Source organism: Urocitellus parryii, chromosome 3 (assembly GCF_045843805.1).
Source record: "Urocitellus parryii isolate mUroPar1 chromosome 3, mUroPar1.hap1, whole genome shotgun sequence".
In the NCBI taxonomy this organism is placed as follows: domain Eukaryota; kingdom Metazoa; phylum Chordata; class Mammalia; order Rodentia; family Sciuridae; genus Urocitellus; species Urocitellus parryii.
In genome coordinates, this window is record NC_135533.1 from 104,448,278 (window position 1) to 104,458,951 (window position 10,674).

Genomic DNA, 10,674 nt, shown 5'->3' on the forward strand with positions numbered 1-10,674 from the left:
TTATGTACCCACATATTTGATTTAAATAGATGTTCTAGAGATACTACCAGGTTAGTAATGAGAGTTCTATGTTACATTTAAAGTTTTCACCGTGCTTTAATGAATTCTATTTTGGACTTTAGTGTTAGTTTAAATTGTTTTCTGTTAAAATATGACCACAAGAATGTCTATTCTTAGCTTCAAAGGTAAAGAGCTCAAAAGTTATCACTGTATCTTTTATAAGCATCAGTATGGGTAAACTAAAAGTCAATAATTTTCTTGAGCTCATTGGAAAACTAAGGTTACAGGGCAAACCACCAACCCCAAATCTGGTGTGACAGGTGAATAAAAGGAATCATAGTTGTAATTATCTTATTATGTAACAAAATATTGAGGTGGAAATTGATTAAGAAAAAGAAGCAGTAACTTAGAGTGGTTGCAAGAAAAAGAGAGAAATTTCTGGGGCTCCCAGACTGGAAGGAACACTATTTCATCGTTTTCACCTGTAGGAGCCCCATATGTTTTTCTAGTGAACAGTCCAGAAAAATCCTCCGTTTTCTGGATGTCGATGTGAAAAAATAATTTTGATATACTACCAGAGCATTCTCCATAATGAAGTCTAGCATTGCTTAAGACAGTGGAAAGAGGTTGGAGCCTCAATAACCTACAGCTGTCACAATCAAACATAATCCAACTCACATCCAGATTGATGTGAAATCCTCAACTAAAGACCTATTAGTCTCCCTTCTTATAATCTGATAAGTCACACCTGGCTTTCAACCAAAAATCACAAAAGTGCTAAAAGACCAGAAAAACCAGCCAAGGAGAAAAAGCAACCAGACTTAGATATGATGCAGAATTTGGAATAATCAAGCAGCCTATTTAAATCACTGTCATATTAAGGGATTTCATGAAAAATATAAACAACATGAAAAAAAAATGGATTGATAATGTAAGCATAGGCATGAAAACACTATGGATGTATCTAAAAGAAATGCTAAGCATTTTAAAAAGTACTGAAATAGACATAAGAAATCTTTTGATAAACTCATCAACAGCTTTGACAGAGTCAAAAAAAAAAAAAAAGGGTCTTTATCATAGGTCAGTTGAATCTTTCCAAACTGATCTGAAAGAGAAAAAAAATAGTCAAATTATAAAAACCAAATAGAATATCTAAGTCTGCATAACAATTTTAAGAGGTATAAAAATGAGATATTGGAATAGTAGAAGAAAAATATAAAAGAGCTAAAAAATTTGAAGTATATAATTTTTAAAAAATCAATGAATTATCAAACCACAAAGTCAAGAAGATCAGCAAGTACTGATTGAGGTAAATATGAGAAAATCCAAATCTAGACATATCTATTTTTTAAAATAAAAAAAAAATTTAGTTGTAGATAGACCTTTATTTTATTTACTTTTATGTGGTACTGAGAATCGAACCCAGTGCCTCGCACATGCCAAGCAAGTGCATTACCACTGAGCTACAGACCCAGCCCTAGATATATCTTATTGATTTATTTATCCATCTTTTTTCTTTGCTTAAGTTATAACTGACAATCAAAAATATTCCATTTTTATGATTTATGACATTGTTTTGACATACATATAAATTATAAAATATTTAAATTAATCCAATTAACTTATCCATTATCTCACATACTTACTTTTTTTGTGTGCAATAAGAAATCACAATACAACTATAATGCACCAAGAAAAAATGTGGAAAAAAGAACATGTAATATCTCTCTTATCCTCCTTTCCCAACACTATTTAATGAAAAAATTGTACTTTTCCAAACATGTGTTTTTGATGCTTTTATTGAAGATCAATGGAAGATCAGTGAATTGATTTATTTCTGTTTTCTCTATTCTGTCACATTGTTTTACTTGTTGGTTTAATGCCAAATAGCATGTTCTTTTGATTACTATAGCTTTATTATATTTTGAAGTCAAGTATTATGATTCTATCATCTTTCTTTTGTTTTTTCTCAATACTGCTTTGGATTTTAAGGATGTTGTGATTTATTATCATTTTAGAAATTTTTTGAACTTCTGTGAAAAATGTCATTAGAATACAGGTACAGATTGCATTGAGTATGCAGATCAGATTATATACACTATGGACATTTTGGCAATATTGATTTTTTCCAAACAAGAAATGAAATATTTACTTTTATTTGTATCATCTTGAATTCCATTCTGCAATGCTTTATAGCTTTCAATGTAAAAACTTTTCCCCTCCTTGGTTAAATTTGTTTTTAATTAGAGTTTTCTTTTCTCTTACATAGGTCATGTCTCAAGAACTCAGTAATGCTTGAAGCCACAGGTAATATGCAATTCAATATATACTAGGTTTGTCTATATACCTATGATAAAATTTTATTTATAAATTAGGCACAGTAAGATGTTAACAAAAATAACATAATAAAAATAGACCAATTATAACAATATACTGCAATAAGAGTTATGCAAATGTGGTCTCTGACCCTTTTTCTCAAAATCCCATTGTACTATACCAACCTTCTTTTAATGATGATGTGAGGTGATACAATGCCTGTAAGATAAGATAAATGACTAAGCATTTGTTTTACACTGTGGCCATAATTTTCACTCAGCTTTTAAAAAGAAGGAAATCTCACCATATGCTAAAAACAAGGATGAACTTGGAGGTCATTATGCTACGTGAAATAAGCTAGTCACAGAAAATGAATAATACATTATTCAATTTGCATAAGATACCTAAAATATTAAAATTCATCTAAATAAAGAAGAGAATCGTGTTTTGACAGTGTCTGGAAGGAGGAAGAAAATGGGAGTTACCATTTAGTGGACACAAAGTTTCATACAAGATGACAAGTTCTAGAGATGTGTTTTATAATATTGTTCCTATAATTAAGAATGCCAAATTATGCAAGTGAAAAAAATTTAAGAGCATATATGTCATGTTGGGGGTTCTTATTACAACTAAAAAAAAAGGAGTAGAAAAAATAAAGGTGAACAAAGTGAGCTTCCTTATTCTTTTATATGTTGGTTCTTTTTAGTTATATATGACAGTAGAATCCATTTTGATATAATAATAAAAGAATGGAATATATCTTTTGGATATACATGATGGAGGGATTCACTGTGTTGTATTCACCTACGTACATAGAAAAATTATGTCAGATTCATTCCACTGCCTTTCCTTTTCCTATCCTACCTCCCTTCCCTTTATTCCCCTTTATCTAATCTACTGAATTTCTATTCTTCCTCTCCCACCCCCCTTTTTTATTTTAAGATTTTTTTATTCTACTTTTTTTATTCTATGTCAGCAGAATGCATTACAATTCATATTACACATATAGAGCACAATTTTTCACATATCCGGTTGTACAAATATTCACATCATTTGTGTCTTCATACATGTACTTAGGATAATGATGTCCATCACATTCCACCATCTCTTTTACTCCCTTTTCCCTTCCCTTCCCCTTCCTCCCCTTTGACCTATCTAGAGTTTTTCTAATCTTCCCATGCTCCCCCTCTCAACCCTACCATGAATCAGCCTCCTATATCAAGAAAACATTCAGCATTTAGTTTTTTGGAATTGGCTAAGTTCACTTAGCATTATCTTCTCCAACTCCATCCATTTACCTGCAAATGCCATGATTTTATTCTCTTTTATTGCTGAGTAATATTCCATTGTGTGTTATCTTCCACATATCAGCAAAAACATTCAACCTTTGGCTTTTGGGGACTGCCTTGTTTCACCTGGCATGATAGTCTCCAGATCCATCCATTTACTTAAAAATGCAATAAAGTCATTCCTCTTCATGGCTGAATAATACTCCATTGTGTATACATACCATATTTTTAAAATTTATTCATCTATTTAAGGGCACCTAGGTTGGCTCCATATCTCAGCTATTGTGGTTTTACCTGCTATAAACATTGATGTGGCTGTGTCATTATAATGTCCTCATTTCAAGTCCTCATATATATGGAGGAGTGAGATAGTTTAGTCAAATGGTGGTTCCATTCCTGTTTTTTGAGGAATCTCCATAATGCTTTCCAGAATGGTTGCACACATTTGCAGTCCCACCAGCAATGTATGAGTTTATTATTTCCCCCACATCCTTGCCAACATTTATGGTTACTTTTAATCTTGATAATTGCCATTCTGACCGGAATAAGATGAAATCTCAGAGTAGTTTTAATTTGCATTTCTCTAATTGCTAGAGATGTTGAACACATGTTCATACGTTTGTAGACTATTCATATTTCTTGTGAAGTGTCTATTTAGTACCTTTGCCCATTTATTGATGGGATTATCTATCTATCTATGTATCTATCTATCTATATTTATTTATTTTGTGTTAAGTTTTTTAAGTTCTTTTTATATCTTGGAAATTAACACACTATCTGAGGCATGGGTTGCAAAGATTTTCTCCCATTCTGGAGGCTCTCTCTTCATGATCTTGATTGCTTCCTTTGTTGTGAAGAAACTTTTTAGTTTGATGTTATTCCATTTATTGATTCTTGATTTTACTTCTTGTGCTTTAGGAGTCTTGTTAAGGAAGTCAGTTCCTGAGCCAATATGTTGGAGTGTTTAGAGCTACGTTTTCTTCTAGTATGTGCACAGTTTCTGGTGTGATTCCTTTGACTATTATGGGCCTCTTATTTTTTCCAAAGGAATGTCATGACTTCTTTTTATATTTGTATGAAGAACGTGATTGTAATTTTGATGGTAATTAATTGAACCTGTGTAGTAGTTCTCGTGGTCCATTTTGATAATATTAATTCTGTTTCTCCAAAAAAAATGGTCTTCCTCAATTTTTTTTTCTTTAGTGTTCTGTAGTTTTGATTGTAGAGATCCTTCACCTCCTTTGTTAGATTTTTCCCAAGTATTTTATTTTATTGAGGCTATTTTAATTGGGATGGTTTTCTTAATTTCTCTTTTAACTGATTCGTCATTGGAGTATTGGAATTCAATAGCTTTCTGGGTGTTAATTTTGTACCCTGCTATTTTGATGAATTCATTATGAGTCCTGAAAATTTTCTGGTGGAGGTTTTTGGTTTTCTGAATACAGATACATGCTGCCTGCAAACAGAGATAATTTTGAGTTCTTCTTTTTCGATTTGTGTCCCTTTAATTTTTTTCTTTTGCCTAATTTCTACGGCTAGAGTTTTAAGGAAAATGTTGAGTAGAAGTAGTAAAAGTAGGAATTCCTCTCTTGCTCATGTTTTTAGTGGGAATGTTTTCAGTTCTTCTCTGTTTAGAATGATATTAGCTTGGGTTTTTTCTATATAGCCTGCACAGTGTTGAGGCCCTATTTTTTCTAGTGTTTTAAACATGAATGGATGCCATGTTTTGTCAAATGCTTTCTCTGCATCTACTGAAATAATCATGTGATTCTTGTCTTTAGGTGTGTGTGTGTGTATGTGTGTGTGTGATAAATTACTGTTGTTAATTTTTGAATGTTGAGCCATACTTGCATTCTGGGATAAAACCTACTTGATCATGGTGCACACTCTTTTTAATGTGTTTTTAAAATAATATTTGCCAACATTTTATTAAGTAATTTTGTCCTCTTACAACTACCTTCCTATTGTCTCAGAGATTTTGATGTTATGTGTCTGTTATCATTTACCTCTAAGAATTTTTTTTTATTTCACCCCTGATTTTGGCTGAAATCCATTCATCATTCAATAGTGAATTCTTCAGTCCACGGGTGTTATAATTAGTCATTATTTTTATCTTATCACTGATTTCTAATTTTGTTCCATTATGAGCTAATACAATTCAGGGTACTATCTTGATTTATTTATTTAATTTTGTATTTGCTGAGAGTTGCTTTGTGGCCTAAGATGTGGTTTGTGGTTTATTTTAGGAAATGTTCCATGTGCTGCTCATTCCTTGATGGGTGAAATCATCTATATACGTCTCTTTAGTCTAAAGTATTAATTGTATTTTTCAGTTCTATAAGTCTTTTATTAAGTTTTTGTTTGGAACATCTATCTAGTGATGAGGAGGAATGTTAAAGTCACCCATTATTATTGTGTTGTGGTCTGTTTGCTTCTTGATATTAAGAAAGATTTGTTGATGTATTTAGATGCTCCACTGTTTTATGTATAAATATCATCATTTTATTTCTTGTTGTATGATTCACTTAAGCAGTGTGGAATAATCTTCTTTGTCTCTTACAACTAACTTTGGCTTGAAGTCCACTTTATCTGATATTAAAATAGAAACCCCTGCTTGTTTACAAGATCCATATGAAAAATATGGTTCCCCTCCCCCATCCTTTTATCTTCAGTCAGTGGATGTCTTTGCTTATGAGGTGAGTCTCTTTGAGACAGCGTATTGTTGGGTATTGTTTTTTAATCCAATCTACCAGCCTAGGACTTTTGATTGATGAGTTTAGTTTATTTACATTCAATGTTCTTTTTGATAGAAGATTTTATTTCCTGTCATTCTGATTTATTTCTAGTTTGTAAGTTGAATTAGATTCTCCTTTGACTGTTTTTGTAGTGTAGTGCAGTTTTTCTCTCTGTTTGTTTTTATTTTTATTTTCCTATTTGTGGAATACTGTATTGAGCATGTTTTGTAGTGTGGGCTTTCTAGTTGTAAATTCTTTTGACTTTTTTTGTTTATCATAGAAGATTTTATTTTGTCTTCAATTCTGAAGCTTACCGTTTCTGGATATAGTATTTGTTGTTGGCATCCATTTTATTTCAGATTTTGGTATGTGTTATTCCAGGACCTCCTAGCTTTTAGGATCTGGGTTGAAAACTTGGCTGAGATCTGAATTGGTTTACCTCTAAATGTAACCAGTTGGTTTTCTCTGGCAACTTTCAAAATTCTATCTTTATTCTGCATGTTAGGCATTTTCATAATAATGTGCCTTGGTGTGGGTCTATTGTAATTTTGTATATTTGGGATCCTGGGTACCTCATATGTTTGATTTTCCATAGCAGCCTTGAGATTTGTGAAATTTTCTGATACTATTTTGTTGCAGATGTTGTGAATTTCTTTAGGGTATATTTCAGAGCCTTCATCAACCCTGATAAATCTTAGATTTATCCTTTTAATGTTATCCCGTATTTCTTAAAGATTCTGTCCAGAAACTTTTAACATCTTTCTCCATGATCTAATTTATTTTCAAGTGTCTATACATTGCCTTTATTGCCTGAAATTCTATATTCCAAGTGGACTAGTCTGTTGGTGATTTTTTGTATTCAGTTTTTATTTTGTTTTTATTGATTTCTTCATTTCAAGGATTTCCAATTAATTCATTTTTAGAATCTCTATTTTCTTATTGTGGTTATATTTCAGTTCTTGTATTTTTTCTCTGATTTCACTCATTACATTATCTTTACCTCATAGTTTAGTTTAACATTGAACTTTCAAAATTTACACATCTCCTCCACTGTGGTATAAAAATATAAAATACTTCATGACTTTGAATGCCATCCTACCATGTGCAGAGGCCATGCTAATCTTCTCTGTATTCTTTCAATTTTATTTTATGTCCTTTTGAAGAGAGCATTTTTTCTTAATCTAGTTGATAATTCTTCATTCAAAGAAATAAAAATAGAATGTATTTGTTGATTTTTTTTGAATAGATATGTTAAATTAGTAACAGCAGTAGTATAGGGGATGGGGTGAAAGATTGGAACACTCCTTACTACATGGAGTAATACAGTGTTATTTGAAAGATGACTGGGACTATTTACAAATATGTATTGCAAACTCTAGGACAATCACTGTAAATAATTTTTTAAAACAGATGTTAAGAAGGGAGACAAACTTGAGTTAAAATTCTCCAGTAAAGTCAGAGAAGGTAGAAAAAAAGAGGGAAAAATGAAACAAACAATAATATAAGGTGGCAGAAAACAGTTATAAACATGGTAGAGATTAAACTGAATACCTCAAAAATCACTGAAAAATGAATGATCCAGATATAACAATTAAATTACAGAAATTGTTATAGTGATAATAAAACATGATCCAAACCTGAGTTGTCTATGAAATTCTTCTGTAATTTTAAAAACACAAAGAAATGGAAAATAGTCAACTGATTTTATGAAAAACCATTTAATAGGGGAAAGAATCATCTTTTTAACATGCAGTGTTGGAATAGAATAGAAACATGAATAATAATGAGGCTGGATTCTTGAAATAAAGTTTTAAATATAAGACTAAGGCTTTGAAACTCTTAGAGTGGTGAATCTTCATGGCATTGGATTTAGCAATGTATTCTTAGATATGACACAAAAACACAAATAAAAAAAATACTGGACTAAAATTTTTGCTTCAAAAACCATTATGAAAAACCTGAAATGGAAAAAGTATAGAATGACAGAAAATCATTAAATATATCTGAGAGATAACCTACATCTTCTATATTCAAAAATACAAACAAGTCCTGAAACTCAATAAAAAGACAAGTATCTCAATTTTTTAAATGGAAAAAACACCTAAGCCAGCATTTATTCAAAAGAAAAAGTTTCAATGGCCAGCAAGCACATGATAAGATCTTTAACTCATTAACCATCAGGAAAATGCAAATCGACCAAAACTTCAAAGCACACTTTAAACCAACTATGAAGGATAGAAAAAAAAATATCAAATAATAATAAGAGTTGATGTAAAGAGGGAAAATTTGGAATTCTTATTTACTGCTGGTGAAACTATAAAATGAAGCAATTACTTTGCAAATCAGTCTTTCAGTTTCTCATACAATTTAACATAGAGCCACCATATAAACCAACAATTTCACTCTCCATTATTTACCTAAGGAAAAATTAAAATATGTGTCTCACACAATAATTTGTACACAAAAAGTTAGAGCAGCATTTATTATAATTGCCAAAATGTGGAAAGAGCCTAAAAGTTTATCAACTGATAAATAAAAATATGTAGTGTATCTCTACAATGGTATATTATTTGGTCCTAAAAAGAGATGAAACAGTATTTCATGCAAAAAAAAAAAAAAAAACCAAAAAACAAAACAAAAAAGCAGGATAATCCTTAAAATATCACATTAAGTAAAGAATCCAATGATAAAAGATCTCATATTATATGATTCCATTTATATGAACTGACCAAAATAATTATACCTACAGTGACAGAAAATGCATAAATGGTTGCTTAGGATTTGGGGCAATAAGTGGATGGATAGTGATAATGGAAAGATATGAAATTTTTTTTGAAGATTTTGAAATATTTAAAAATCATGGGTGGTGCCGTTTGCATTTATCTATGCATATTTTAAAAACATTGAATAGTATATTTCAGTAAAGCTGTTAAAAAATGAGAGATGAAGTTATACTATGCTGACATCAATGAAAATAAAGCTAAAGGATAATCCAAATAATTTCAGATAAACACATTTCTAAGCAAAAAATAATTATTAGAGATAAAGAAGAGGGCCTTACAAAATGATGACATTCTCCAAAAATATGTAATGATTATTAAAACAATCACATCTAACCATAGTGGATCAAAATACATGATGAAACTGGAGAGAGAGAGAGAGAGAGAGAGAGAGAAACAGCAGTGAGAAAATCAGTAAGGACACAGTTGTAAACATACCATCCGACAACTAGATCAAATTGACATTGACATTTATGAAATGCATCATCCAACAATAACAGAACATAGATTCTTATGAAGATCACATAGAATTATTTACCAAGGTGGATTATGTGGTAGACCACAAGCACACTTTAATCAATTTAAAAATAGAAATTCTACAGAGAATTTATCAGACTATTATGAAATTAAATTAGTAATTCAAAACAGAAAGATGGAAAATCTTAAAACATATGGAGATTAAGAAAGCACACTAAATTAATAACATAGAAACCAAAGATGTGTCAAGACAATTTAAAAATTACTTGGAATTTAAAAAATGAAAGTACAACTAATCAAACTTTCACAATTGAAAAAAAGTATTGCTTAAGAGGGAAATTTATTGCATGAAATTCATAAAAAGTACTGAAAATCAATAATCTAAGCTACATTTTAGGAAACTAGGGAAACAAATATAAGACAAATCTATAAAAAGCAGAAGAAAGGAATTAAAGTTAGTGGAGAAACCAAAGAATATGAAACCAAGAGAAAATATCAACAACAACAAAATCTTGCTTATATGAAAGGATCAATAAAATTCAAACCTTTAGTCAAATTAACTAAGAAAAAAAGAGAAATTTAAATTGTTAATAAAATTAAAAGAGGAGGTATCATTGCTGATCTCATAGATACTAAAAGAATAATAAAGAAATATTATAAACAAATTTATACTCAAATATTTGAAACAAATAAGATTATTTTTTGAAATTTACAAACTACTAAAAGTCACCAAAGAAGAAGTAGATAATAGGAATAGGCCTATATCTATTAAGGAAGTTGAATCAATCACTAATAACCTTAGGCTAAGGTTGTGGCTCAGTGGTAGAACGCTCGCCTAGCACATGTGAGGCCCTGGGTTCAATCCTCAGTACCACATAAAAATACATAAAATAAAGGTATTGTGTATGTGTACAAATAAAGAATCAATTTTTTAAAAATCACTAATAACCTTTAAAAAAGAAAGCACTAGACACAGATAGTTTCATTGTGACTCTATCAAACATTTAAGGGGGAAAAAAAACAGTACCAATTCTCTATTACTCCCATAAAATAGAAGCAGAAGGATCCCTTCTAACT

The 10,674-nt window shown here is 30.6% G+C and overlaps 1 non-coding gene across 1 annotated transcript; it reads right to left on the minus strand.

Moving 5' to 3' along the window:
• Positions 1-7,399: 7,399 nt before the first annotated feature.
• LOC113198770 (U6 spliceosomal RNA) lies at positions 7,400-7,508 on the minus strand. Its single transcript, XR_003302896.1, has one exon. It is a non-coding gene; the product is annotated as a U6 spliceosomal RNA (small nuclear RNA).
• Positions 7,509-10,674: the final 3,166 nt, after the last annotated feature.